Source organism: Lathamus discolor, chromosome 1 (assembly GCF_037157495.1).
Source record: "Lathamus discolor isolate bLatDis1 chromosome 1, bLatDis1.hap1, whole genome shotgun sequence".
Lineage (NCBI taxonomy): Eukaryota > Metazoa > Chordata > Aves > Psittaciformes > Psittacidae > Lathamus > Lathamus discolor.
Window position 1 is genome coordinate 9,506,481 of NC_088884.1, and position 11,804 is coordinate 9,518,284.

Below are 11,804 nucleotides of genomic sequence, written 5' to 3' on the forward strand. Positions count from 1 at the left end.
AAGTCAGTGAAAGCAAAAACCTTTCAATTTCCCTGGAAAACAAGGAAAAACATGTCAAAAGACCAGAGAAATAACACAGCTGTTTGACTGAAATGCCTGGTTTATAAATGTTCTATATACATGTAGCATTTGATACTGACATTAACTGACTCCCCACACCTGGCATATTACACAAAATACTCTTTCATATAAAGCACAATTTGTATGTACAGCAAAGAGAGGGATTTGTTTGTTCGGCAGCTAGGTTGTTTTGGCATTGTCATTGATTTGGAAGGAAAAAAAAAATAGATATCTGTGACTCTTGCAGATTTGTTAGGTTCGGAGGAGACTTCTTGAAACCATTAAGGCATCCCAGGATTAATGTAATTAGAATATGTCCAGGAACACATGCAGAATACAAAATTATCCCTCTTCTGGATAAAAGCATTTCAGTTAATGTAAAGAGCTGTTAAGTTTTGCATGAGAAGTGCAACTTCACTACTAGCGTCTTATGAGCAGAGCACTCACATGCAAGGGACACTCACTGGTTACCACAGCTTTCTTTCAGTATGTTCTACGTTGTAGTCATAGAGATAGATGTGCCAAGAACGCAAATGTGTCAGGTGGGATTTTTACAGATTCTAGGTATCCAATCTATGATCCAAACTCATTATCCTCAGCTCCTGGCTAAGGCAGTAGGCTCCCCTGTATTTTTTGCTGGAGTGAGAAGAATAAAGTACTCAGTCTGCAAGGAAAACCTTTGAAATAATTTGTTTTACTGCATTCAGAAAAGCAGAGCTTTATGTAGTATACCTAAAGACACAAAGCAATGAAGATAAATGCAGGGTAAGCCCTGGTGATGTAGATAAGTGAACAATACATTAGCGATCTGGAAACAGTTTGCAATTAATAACTCACTAATGCTCACTTTAAGACGCATGCTCTGATTTATCTGTCTTTCAGCTTATGTTTTAGTGTTTTCTTTTCAAAAGAAAATGTATGAATTCATCATTAAAGGGAGGTAAATCACAGCCTAGTATAGAACCCCTAACAACAAAGAGCATAGGAACAGGATAAAAAAAAAGCGGGGAAAAAAGGTTACAGGGCAAAAAACTTGATGAAAAAACTTGTAAAAATTTAAAACCAATAAAAATATGGTAAATCTCTTGAAAAACAGGAAAGTGGAGGCAATAAATGAGTGAAATAATGCATGGGAAATGGGGAAAATGCCTGTGTAGTGTGAATTACAGAATTCAGTTAATTCAGTTTTCCTGAAACTATAACGTAATTTCTACATGGAAATAAATGGTTGGATGAGAATTTTATTTTGTCACACATTTACATTACTTTATTTTGGGGGGGTTTGATTGCTTTTTATTTTTAAGATTGTCTTCTTACATTTAGCTCACTAACAGTTATAGAGCTGAAATTCAGCTAATGAAATATAAGCATTCAGTGACAGCATATGCTTTTAATAACACTTTTCCGAATAATTGTCATTGCTTTGTGTAAGATGTGTTGACAACTTTCAATAAAACTCACCTCAAAATAAGGAAACAAAAAGCAATGTGACATCTGTAACTCTTATATTTTTATGTCAAATATGTTGATTAATATGATAAATGTTGTGAGTGTTTTCTGAAAGCACACTGGGAAATAAATTACTTATAATTGAAACCATAGGACAAAAAGAACATGTTCCCTGCTATGTTATGTGAAAGGTTTTTTAAAAAAATCTCAAATATTAACATTCTACTCTCCAAAACCAGTTTAAAGAAACAAAGAGTGCTTTATCTAATTAACTACATTTTCCATCAAGAACAGGAGGCGAGATATAATAAAATACTATGGAGGCATGAACTAGGTGAACCGCTATTTCACCTTGTGAAACCACCACTTACATTTTATTAAGATATGGGTTCACACATACATTATTATTTTGTTTGGAGCCTGAAATCTAATCAGAGATTTTGCTGCATGTTCAAGAGCATGTTTAAAAGGATTTCTTCCAAGTCAGAACCTACACTGGGCAGATTTTTGCATATGGGGCAAAGGACAATGTAACATTAAGGGGAAAAAACCCCAACAGCTTATATGAAAGGTGGCTTGAAAGTACATTAATAAGTTAGTGAGATATATTTTTGTCAGTCAAGAGGAGACTCAGCATTTGAATAGGAATGTTACAGATTATTATTTTTTTTCTATATATAACAGTATATTTAATCTAATGCATCTCCCCAACTAAAACAGTTACAACCTAATGTTGATTGTTGCTGTGCTGCTGGGAAACACTGATACACAAAAAACTCAACACCCAGAAAAAGGGAGAGTCAAAGCAGCCATGTTAAAAAAACAATAGAAGGAAATAAAAATAATGAAGGAAAAAAAAAAAACCAACAAACAAAAAACCCCCTAAAACCACAAAACTTTGGTGATTACCCTTCCTTTATTTTTCTTTTTTTCCCTAGACTATGTTTTTGCAAATGAGTTATGCTTACAAAGAGAGAGTTTCCTGAGCTGAACAAGAAACTGAAGTTAAGCTAGAGTGAAGAATCATAGAATCACAGAACAGTTTAGCTTGGAAGAGACCTTCAAATATTATCTAATCCAAATACCTCCAATATTGGCAGGGCCTTTTCTACTATATCAGACTGCTCCAATCAGGAAATGATTGGCAACCAAAGCTCTCTGGGCAAACTAATCATCACCCTCATCATAAAAAATTCCCTCCTTTTGTCAAATCTAAACCTGCCCTCTTACAGTTTAAAATCATTGCCCCTTGTCTGTTCCCTACAGGTCCTTGTAAAAAGTCTCTCTCTGTCTTTCTTATGAGCCTTGTTTAATATACTGAAAGGTGACAATAAAGTCTGTTCTTCTCCCTAGCTCTCTCAGCCTTTCTTCATAGGAAAGGTGTTCCATGCCTTTGATAATTTTTGTGGCCCTTGCTCTAGAAGGTCCATGTCTTTCGTGTACCGAGGGCCTCAGAGTTGAACACAGTACTCCAGGTAGGATCTCATGAGAGCAGAGGGGAAGAATCACCTCCCTCAACCTGCCGACCATGCTCCTTTTTATGCAACCTAGGATATGGTTGGGTTTCTAGGCTGTAGCTGGAATGTGCATCAACAAGGAAGAACCAAGTTCAAAAAACTGATGAAAAATGTTCTTGAAAGAGAGCTAAAAAGGAATTATTAAAAAAAATATATAGGGGGGGTGGAGAGAGAGGAAAATAATTTTGAGACACTTTTGAGACAGGAAGAAATTGCCTCTTCAGACTTTAGATGTCTAGGAGTTAAGTGTCCAGGGCTAGCATCTAGGACTATTGGCCCTCTGTTTTAAGAGCATATTGGCAGACATCCTCCAGAGAGCTCATTATTCCTTTCATTTTGACCAATTTTCTGGCACGAGCTGTCTTCCATACAGGCTTTTCTTCACTGAGTGTACAAGAAACTTGCATGAGTGAAGTTAGGTGAAAAGAAACCCATATTACATTGTATTGCTCCCTTTCACCTATTATGTCTGACAATGCAAGAATCATATATATGAGGCATGATATAGCTCACCCTTGAGATAAGATAGACTCATGTCCTCACATTGCAGGAAATAGCATTATATCATTTTATAACATCACACCCTGCCACTGACAGCATATTCTGTTTTCTTCGAAAATAGTTCCCAGGTCGAGGTATAGATAAAATACACTTGTTAGTGAATATGTAATTGCAAAGAAAGTTCACAGGGCACACAAGGGGATAAGACTCTTTGAAAAGATACTAAAAAAAGTTGTTCCTGATAACCCTACTAGTCCTAAAAATAACCCATTAAGACGTTTTGAAAAGCAGGTCTCCTTAGAACTACTTCATATCAGTGGACAGAGTGGCTTTGTAATATATTTAACAGTTTGTAGACTTATAAGAAAACAAAACTATAAAGACTTGTTTATTGTTAGTCCTTAAAAAAAAATTGCCATAATTATGTAATGTGCCCATTTAAAATAAATATATTGTAAATCAAGACCCTTTTGGAATTGAATATATTATACAACCTCTTTGAAGGAAATTATTTCTTACACTAGTTAGTTATTGTTTTGTTACTTGTGCTCTTGGTATTTGTTCCATACACTAGAAGTTTCTATCTCAGTGCTGAAATAAACACAAGTTACTATACAGCTTCCATTTTTGCCACTAGAATTTTAATATTCAGTAAGCACTATACCATCGCTTCTGATGACTTTTTTTCACTAGCTCTTGTGTATGCTCTGCTAGTCTGTAAATTCAATAGTAGTTCAAAGTGAAGAATACCCAGATAAATCAACAGCACCAATTCTCATACAACCTTACATTTAACTTGGAGGTAACTTACGCAAGAACTGACCAGGTTGAATCTGGATTACATGATAAAACCTGACATTCCCGCTACATGAGGTGTGATAAATGATGGCTACTATAGCTCCAAAGTTCCATCATAATCCAATTGTATCCCACACTCTTCCACCAAAAAATAATTGTGTACTAAAGATGTTTTCCTGTGGTAAAGTTCCAGTTTATTGCTGGATGAGGTAGTTTCAGTTACGATATAATTTTGCCAGCTTGGTTTAAAAAAGAAAGTTTCTGCTCATGAAAGAATGTTCCTGTCTATCATATCACTGAACAAAGAAAACGTGCTACAAAACTAACCTTACTGGAAGAAAAAGAAACATGTCAGTCATCTGGAAGGGAAGAAAATATATACTTGGATGAGTCAAGAAGTACAAGGAAAAAATGAGGTAAATAAACACCCATTAAAGAAAATAAAAGGAAATTAAGGACAATCTTCAAGGAGTCCTTTGTAAATGCAGAAGTAGAACTAGTAACATAAACATTGAAGTATAGCTCCTTATTAGCATCTCAGGGTTTCACACAAAGCAGAGAAAGTCAAGCCTAAAGGTAACGTAAAGCTCAGTTCTGAAATTCCTTATGGTTGAGTTGACATGTTCCAGGCTTTTTTCTTCCACTTAAACTTGGTGTGCTCTGTTGTTTATAACTGTGGCCAGGTCAGTGCAGTAATCAGGGATCAAATGCTGAGACTGTGGTTCTTTGTGTCAGTCTAAATCCCTGTGTCATCCAGAGTGAGGAGGATACCCCTTTTGCACTTCATACAATCTCCCAGTAATGAGCGACATGACCTGGGACTTCCTTCACCCAGGGGAAACAGCTATGTAAAACAATTGGTAGCAGCAATATCATAAACTGTGATCATACTCTCTCACATGGAAATCTTTTTTATTCTGCTTCTGAATTTAATGAAAACAGCATTTTATGGGTTCAGACTAAAATATGAATCCTGAAAACTCTAAGATGAATTAAGAAATGAGTGTCAATAATCTCATTTGACTCACACCAAAAATTTTAAAAGACACCTTGTAAGAAGAGGTCTGCATTCATTTTAGCAGGTTGTTTCACTTGGACGTTGTCGTGGTTTAAATGCTGACAGAACCATCTGAGCCCTCTGCTCCTCTCAGGAAAGTACCTTAACACGGCTGTGTAAATGGCGTTAGACAGAGATATGGATCATCTCTCTCTTCTCTGTTGATAAAATCGTACTTTTCTGTTTTGATTTTAAATATTAAGTCATCGAAGAATACTCAAACCATTTTATATGCAGTATGATTAGAAATATGTGGTGACCGGGAAAATGTAGTGCTTTGCCTTTTATAGTTTACAGATTTTTAGAAGCTCTTTCCTGACTATTAGGTTATGGTTCCAAATGCCTTTCTAGAAGTGATTGCAATATTTGCCAGTCTTGGAGAGAAGTGGGACATTATGGTATCTAATGGCTCCCCAGTACATTAGACTGGGGACTCATGTCATTCAATTTTAGAAATCCATGGCGTAGACATTTATAGCTGAGCTAATCGTTTGGGCTTGCATTATACTCAATGGAGAAAATAATTTTATGTCTGGGAAATGATTCTTCTGAGGACATCTAGGATGATAGAATCATAGAAACAAAATAATTTGGAAACATAATAATAGTTTGGAAAAGACCCTTAAGATTACTGAGTACAAGTATAAACCTAAAACTGTCAAGTTCACCACTGGCCAAGTCCACCACTGAACCACGTCCCTTAAGTGCTGCATGTATGCATTGCAATACCACCAGGGATGGTGACTCAACCACTGCCCTGGGCAGCCTATTACAATACTTGACAATCCTTTAGTGAAGAGATTTTTCCCAATATCCAGTCTAAACCTCCCCTGGTGCCACGTCAGGCCATGTTCTCTTGTCTTATCACTTGTTACTTGAAAGAAGAAACTGACACCCCCCTCTCCACAGCCTTCTTTGAGGTGGTTGTAGAGAGGGATAAGATGGAAAAGGGTTTGTGCTGAAATAAGCCACACTTCTTCACTGACTATAAGAACAAGTTTAAACATCTGGATCAGACATAATTCACTTCATAATTTATGTTTGCTTTTAAAGAGATAAATGTCACCCTGAATTATAAAGCCCCAAGGCAGTCATATCAAAATTCAGGCAAGAATTTATTATTTTAAAATTGTAGTAATTTAATAATAGTTCTATAATTTCAGATGTAAAAATACTTCTATAATTTCAGATAGGAAAACTATACTAACTTTTTGTTTCCTGAGATTCATATAACTTTTCTTATTATTTCTCATATTAAGCACTGTAATGGCTTGAAATAGTGATTTTCTTAATGAAGGATGATGAAAGGAAACATAACAATGAAAATAATTTGGCTTCCTAAAAAGGGGTTGTCTTTCAGCCCACACAGCCCATCAAAACTGTGATCACTGGAATGAACATTTGTATAAATTTCCCTGTCACTTTATCATCTTGCTAAATAAAAGAATGTAACAGTTTAACTTTTAAGTGGAAACCTGCAGGGGTAATTTGACTTCCAAACAAGTGATGTTATGCTAAATTGTAGTACGGCTGATGTACCTTGACCTTCTTAACATTGGAGGGGTTTGGAGTTTTTTTTCAGTTTTAGGGGCATGTGTGTAAGTGACATTATTTATTGTTAGCTCATTTTTTAATTTTTTTTTCCTCAGAATTGTTGACTTTCTTATAAGTGACTGTATGAACACATAACTTTCCCTCATAGACTATAGTAGGCATATTATCAAATAATACTTCATGCAAACTATTGTATGAGAAATATTGCATCTCACTTTACCAGGCTACAAATTGTTTAAACATAAATGAAGCACTTACTGAAAAAGAATAGAGAAAACCAGATTAATGCATGTAAATAAATATGTCCTTCACTCCCCACAAATAAAAACTCCAAACGCTGTTTTGTTTCATCTCCTTTGTACACAGTATGTGACATCACAAATATATGTACTGTTTTATTACAGGTTATTTTTTAAAGCTCATTTCATTAACAGATTGCATGAAGAGCATGACATTTGAGAAAAATATTTTTTTGTTTTGTTTTTGTCTTATGATAATCAACATGACCTGCCAGGCATAAAAACAGCTTTGATTATTTAATCCTCCTTGGGAAGCATGCAGCTAGTATTATGAAAAGCTAACTGCTGTGCAGGGCTTTACGAAGCAACAAGAAAAGCATACACAAAAAGCTTGAGCAGAAAGATGGATAGTAAGAAAGAGAATGCAGAGAACATGAGTTGGTTCACCAAGAGGACAGAGGAGAGAAGAAAGTGTGTTTATTTAGCAGTAATTTGTGGCATACAAAAGGAAAATAGAAAAGAGACTAAGACAGCCTTCTTCCCTGTGTCACACACAAGCCCTGAGTAGCTCCCCTCTAAGCTTGTAGAAACAGATCAGTTATTTCTCAAAATGTCAGGTTTTGCACAGGTCCAATGTTTTTATTCATTACTCTATGCTATTTTTAACATCGGAAAGGTAATGCTTACACCATGAACTCTGGTATTATGCCATGAGTGTTTCATGAGACAGAAAACCCTTTGGCAGGCTACCTATCACACTCCTTAACTCATCACCGAAGCCAGACTTTGATGAAAAATGATTAGGTTAGGATGAAACAACTATGATTTACTGGACAGCAAGAGAGGATACATGTATGGGATACTCTGGAAGCTTAAATGGAGACACTCAAGAAATTCAGAGAAAAATCATGAAAGTCTGAAAGACAGTACTAGTTGGAATTTAAACTGAAGAAACACCTCCTGCTTACTGCATCATAAGAAGGAAAATGGGGAAGTACAGAGAGTTTAGCAGGCCCAGTAAATATAGTGAGCTGGAAAACTTAGATGCTAATAAAAGGAAATTATAAAAAAAACATGTTCTGCTCTTCTTCTTTATGAAGCATCTCTTTATGGTAATTTTTGGAAACAGAATGTAAAACTTAATTCCAAAAATTGAAAAAAAAAAAAAAAGCTCAATTAGCTACCTTAAAAATCAGTAAAGGACTTTTATGCATAACTACCAACTTAAATTACAACAATATCTTTATATGTAACTATACACATCAAATACTGTATAACTTGCAGCAAAGCTGTAAGATTTTATAGCATGGTTTCCTTCATATGGGGTCAGAACTTAATCCCTGCATTAGTAAGTGGATTAATTAGTTAGCATTTAAAAAGTGATACAGATATTAGAATAAGAAAACACATTGAAAGTGTCAAAAAATATTATACTTCCATGAAAAAGTATTTGCATTCTGACAGAGCTGTAAGCTCAGAGAGATGTTTTTTATCTATCTTGCAAAGGTCAAGATTGCATGGTTGATATTGGCAAAAAAAACCTTGTTATCCTCTGATTTAATTGCCCAGTCTGAACAGTTGTCCTGAATTAACCTTTCATGTAACAGGTAACATTGCTTGTTCGTTCTGTATTAAGAAACTCTTTTGAATGGACAGTAGGTAACTAGAGAAGATATTTATCCTACTGTTCAAGAAACCTTTCTAGTGAAACTGCCTGAATAAAAAAAAACACTAAAGGAAACTTTCACTTTTCTGTCAACAGATTGTCAGAGTCCAATATTATTTGACCAACTTATTGTTTAACATTCCACATGATGAGGGTTAAATGTTTAATATCAACTTCACTTACTTGTAGATATTTGACATTACACAGGATTCTGATTTATCAGAGATACATCAGTATGTTGACATCACAGTGTAAGTACACTTAGAAGACTATAGCAATTGCAATATACTGTTGGATGACTTGTAGATATTTGACATTACACAGGATTCTGATTTATCAGAGATACATCAGTGTGTTGACATCACAGTGTAAGTACACTTAGAAGACTACAGCAATTGCAATATACTGTTGGATGACAATAAAAATACGATTCCTGTTAATGGTGTCTATATGCTCACTGTCATGACACTGGGTGTCGCCAGCCACCAGAAAGAAGCATGTGGAGTGAAGCCATCATAATTCTGTTTCTCTCTCCAAAGTTCATTCTATTGGTGGTTCAGTTTTCACACTGGGCTGAGGTGAGCCACATATACACTTCCCCCATGCTGTTCTGGCTAGTTCATGGAGACATTCACAACATTTTGATTAACACTGGGAAAAACATTTACACAACTGGTAGATCTACTCAACTGATATAGATAGTTGATCCAGTTAACTGATACATCCATTTATCTAAAACAAAGGTCACCCTCTGGTTCCCTTTGTGTTGGACTAAGTCCAGCTTTTTACAATAGCTCGGATCACTTCCTATGTTGTTCTTGCTTGGGCTCAGCTTCATGAGCACAGCTCCTATGCCCATCTCCTCTGAGCCTTCTTCCAGAGACTTTTACCCTTAATCTTCTAAGGAAGTAAACAGAATTTACCTCAGTTATCAGTAGTAACCTACAATTCTAATTGCAAGTGTGGCTAATATAAGATTGTCCATTATGAGCAGAGGGGGTGTAACTTTCACCAAAAAAATGTCTAAAAATAAAGCAATAACTGGAGAAATAAACCTTAAAGACCAACTCATACTTCTATGTAGGCTCTGGATATTCTTGTTATTCTTGCCTTCCTTGCCCAATATTGCTTTATTATTCAGAATGTACTCTGAGATTTTCCCATTTCAACAGAAGGGGGCTTTAGTTTATTGCATTTGGTTAATAGCAAAGTGGATATCCAGAGGTCTACTTTAATTAACTGGTTAAACTATGATATTATACCAGAAAATACCCTGCAGAATAATTTCTATTTCTGCATTATGCTTAAATTTCTTCAGCGTCGGTATTTCTAAGATAAACAAAGCCTTTCTTTATGTCCTTACAAAGTCAAAGATTTGCTGAGAACTTCAGAATTCAGGAAAAATTACTTATCAGCATAAAATTTCTTTTCAGACGCAAAGTTGCAAACATAAACACTTTGTGGATAGGAGGATCACAGGACCAAGTTTTCATCAATGTGATACCTAGTGACACTAATATAAATTAGAATAACTCCAAAGATCCTCTGTGGAGTTGTGCCAGATGTTCACCAGAGTATCTGTGACCAGAATCCACTCTTAAGACTTTAATAGTGATGTTACAGGAATATATCACCTACCATCAAACACACCGTATAGAATGCATAACCTTAGCTGCATACAGAGGGAAAAACTGCTGTTCTTTGCAATTCTAACAAAATCTGCAAAAGCGTTTAGAAATACACTGCGTAGACGGCATTTTTTCATGCTTACTTTTGGTACTATACAGTTATATATCAGAGCTGTACTGATTTCTATTCTTTCTATGGTTTATTAATATCATAGAAAGGCTTTGAGTCTATTAGTATAAAACTGAATAGAAATATCAGTGCTTCTTCACAGGAACATGCAAACAAACAACTCTTTTATGATTCCATCTAGGCATATATGTGTGCAAAAATGTTAGACTACTGAAATATCATAGCCACATAGTCCAGTTGGCAGAATCCTTCACACACATCTCCACACCTGTTAAAGAACTTTCAGAAACTACTAGTACCCAATAAAAGTGCAGCTTTCAAATTACAGAATTAATAGACTGGTTTTTGTTTTGTTGTTGGTTTTTTTTTTTACAGTGATTTCATGTCCAGGTTGAGTGTTTTCACCTTATAAACTTGTGATATGGAATTTATATTCCTTAATAGTTGAGTTTGGGTTGATAGAAATTCTGTGCTCATTATAATCTGGGGATATGTGTTAGTGAAGATTCCTCAAGCAGAACGGTTTTCATCTGACCCAGCTCTCAAGGTATAAAAATTCTTAGGATGTTAAACTTTCCCTTGCCACTTGGTTTTGTCTCTTTTTTTGGCTTGTTTTTTTTTTTTTTTTTTTTTTTTTTTTTTTTTTTTTTTTGTGTGATAGTAGCTCATTCTAAATGCTTTTGGTCACCACTGCCCCAGTCTCTAGCAATCATATCAGTTCTGTTCTTCGTATAACATGTCAATAGTATGGCATGACAGATAATGCTGAAGCTACCAACCTGCTCAGAATATCAGTAATCAGAACAATCACATCCAATTAAGGTAACTTCAGTTCTCAAGCTCTAGCAAGAATACAGGATGAGGTCTAACCATTATTCTAACCCAATGCCTGTCCCTCTGCCAGAATATATTACATTTTATGAATAGCTGGTGTGTGAGTAAGAAATAGGAATGTTTAAATTATTTCTATCTACTGGAATTCGTAAAATAAGGGCTTGTGTGTTGCACTACAGGTCATCTCATGTCAAATGCATGCAACTTACTATATAAGGAAATAAAATGCATTTTATTTCTGTGTGTAGTGGATGTTTTGATTAGCTTAATGTTGATGTCATGCACGTTCTTGTGAAAAAAAAAAAAAACATTATTTCTTAGGATCCTGATTATTATTAGATATGGGGAGAATCCACCAATTTACCCCAAAG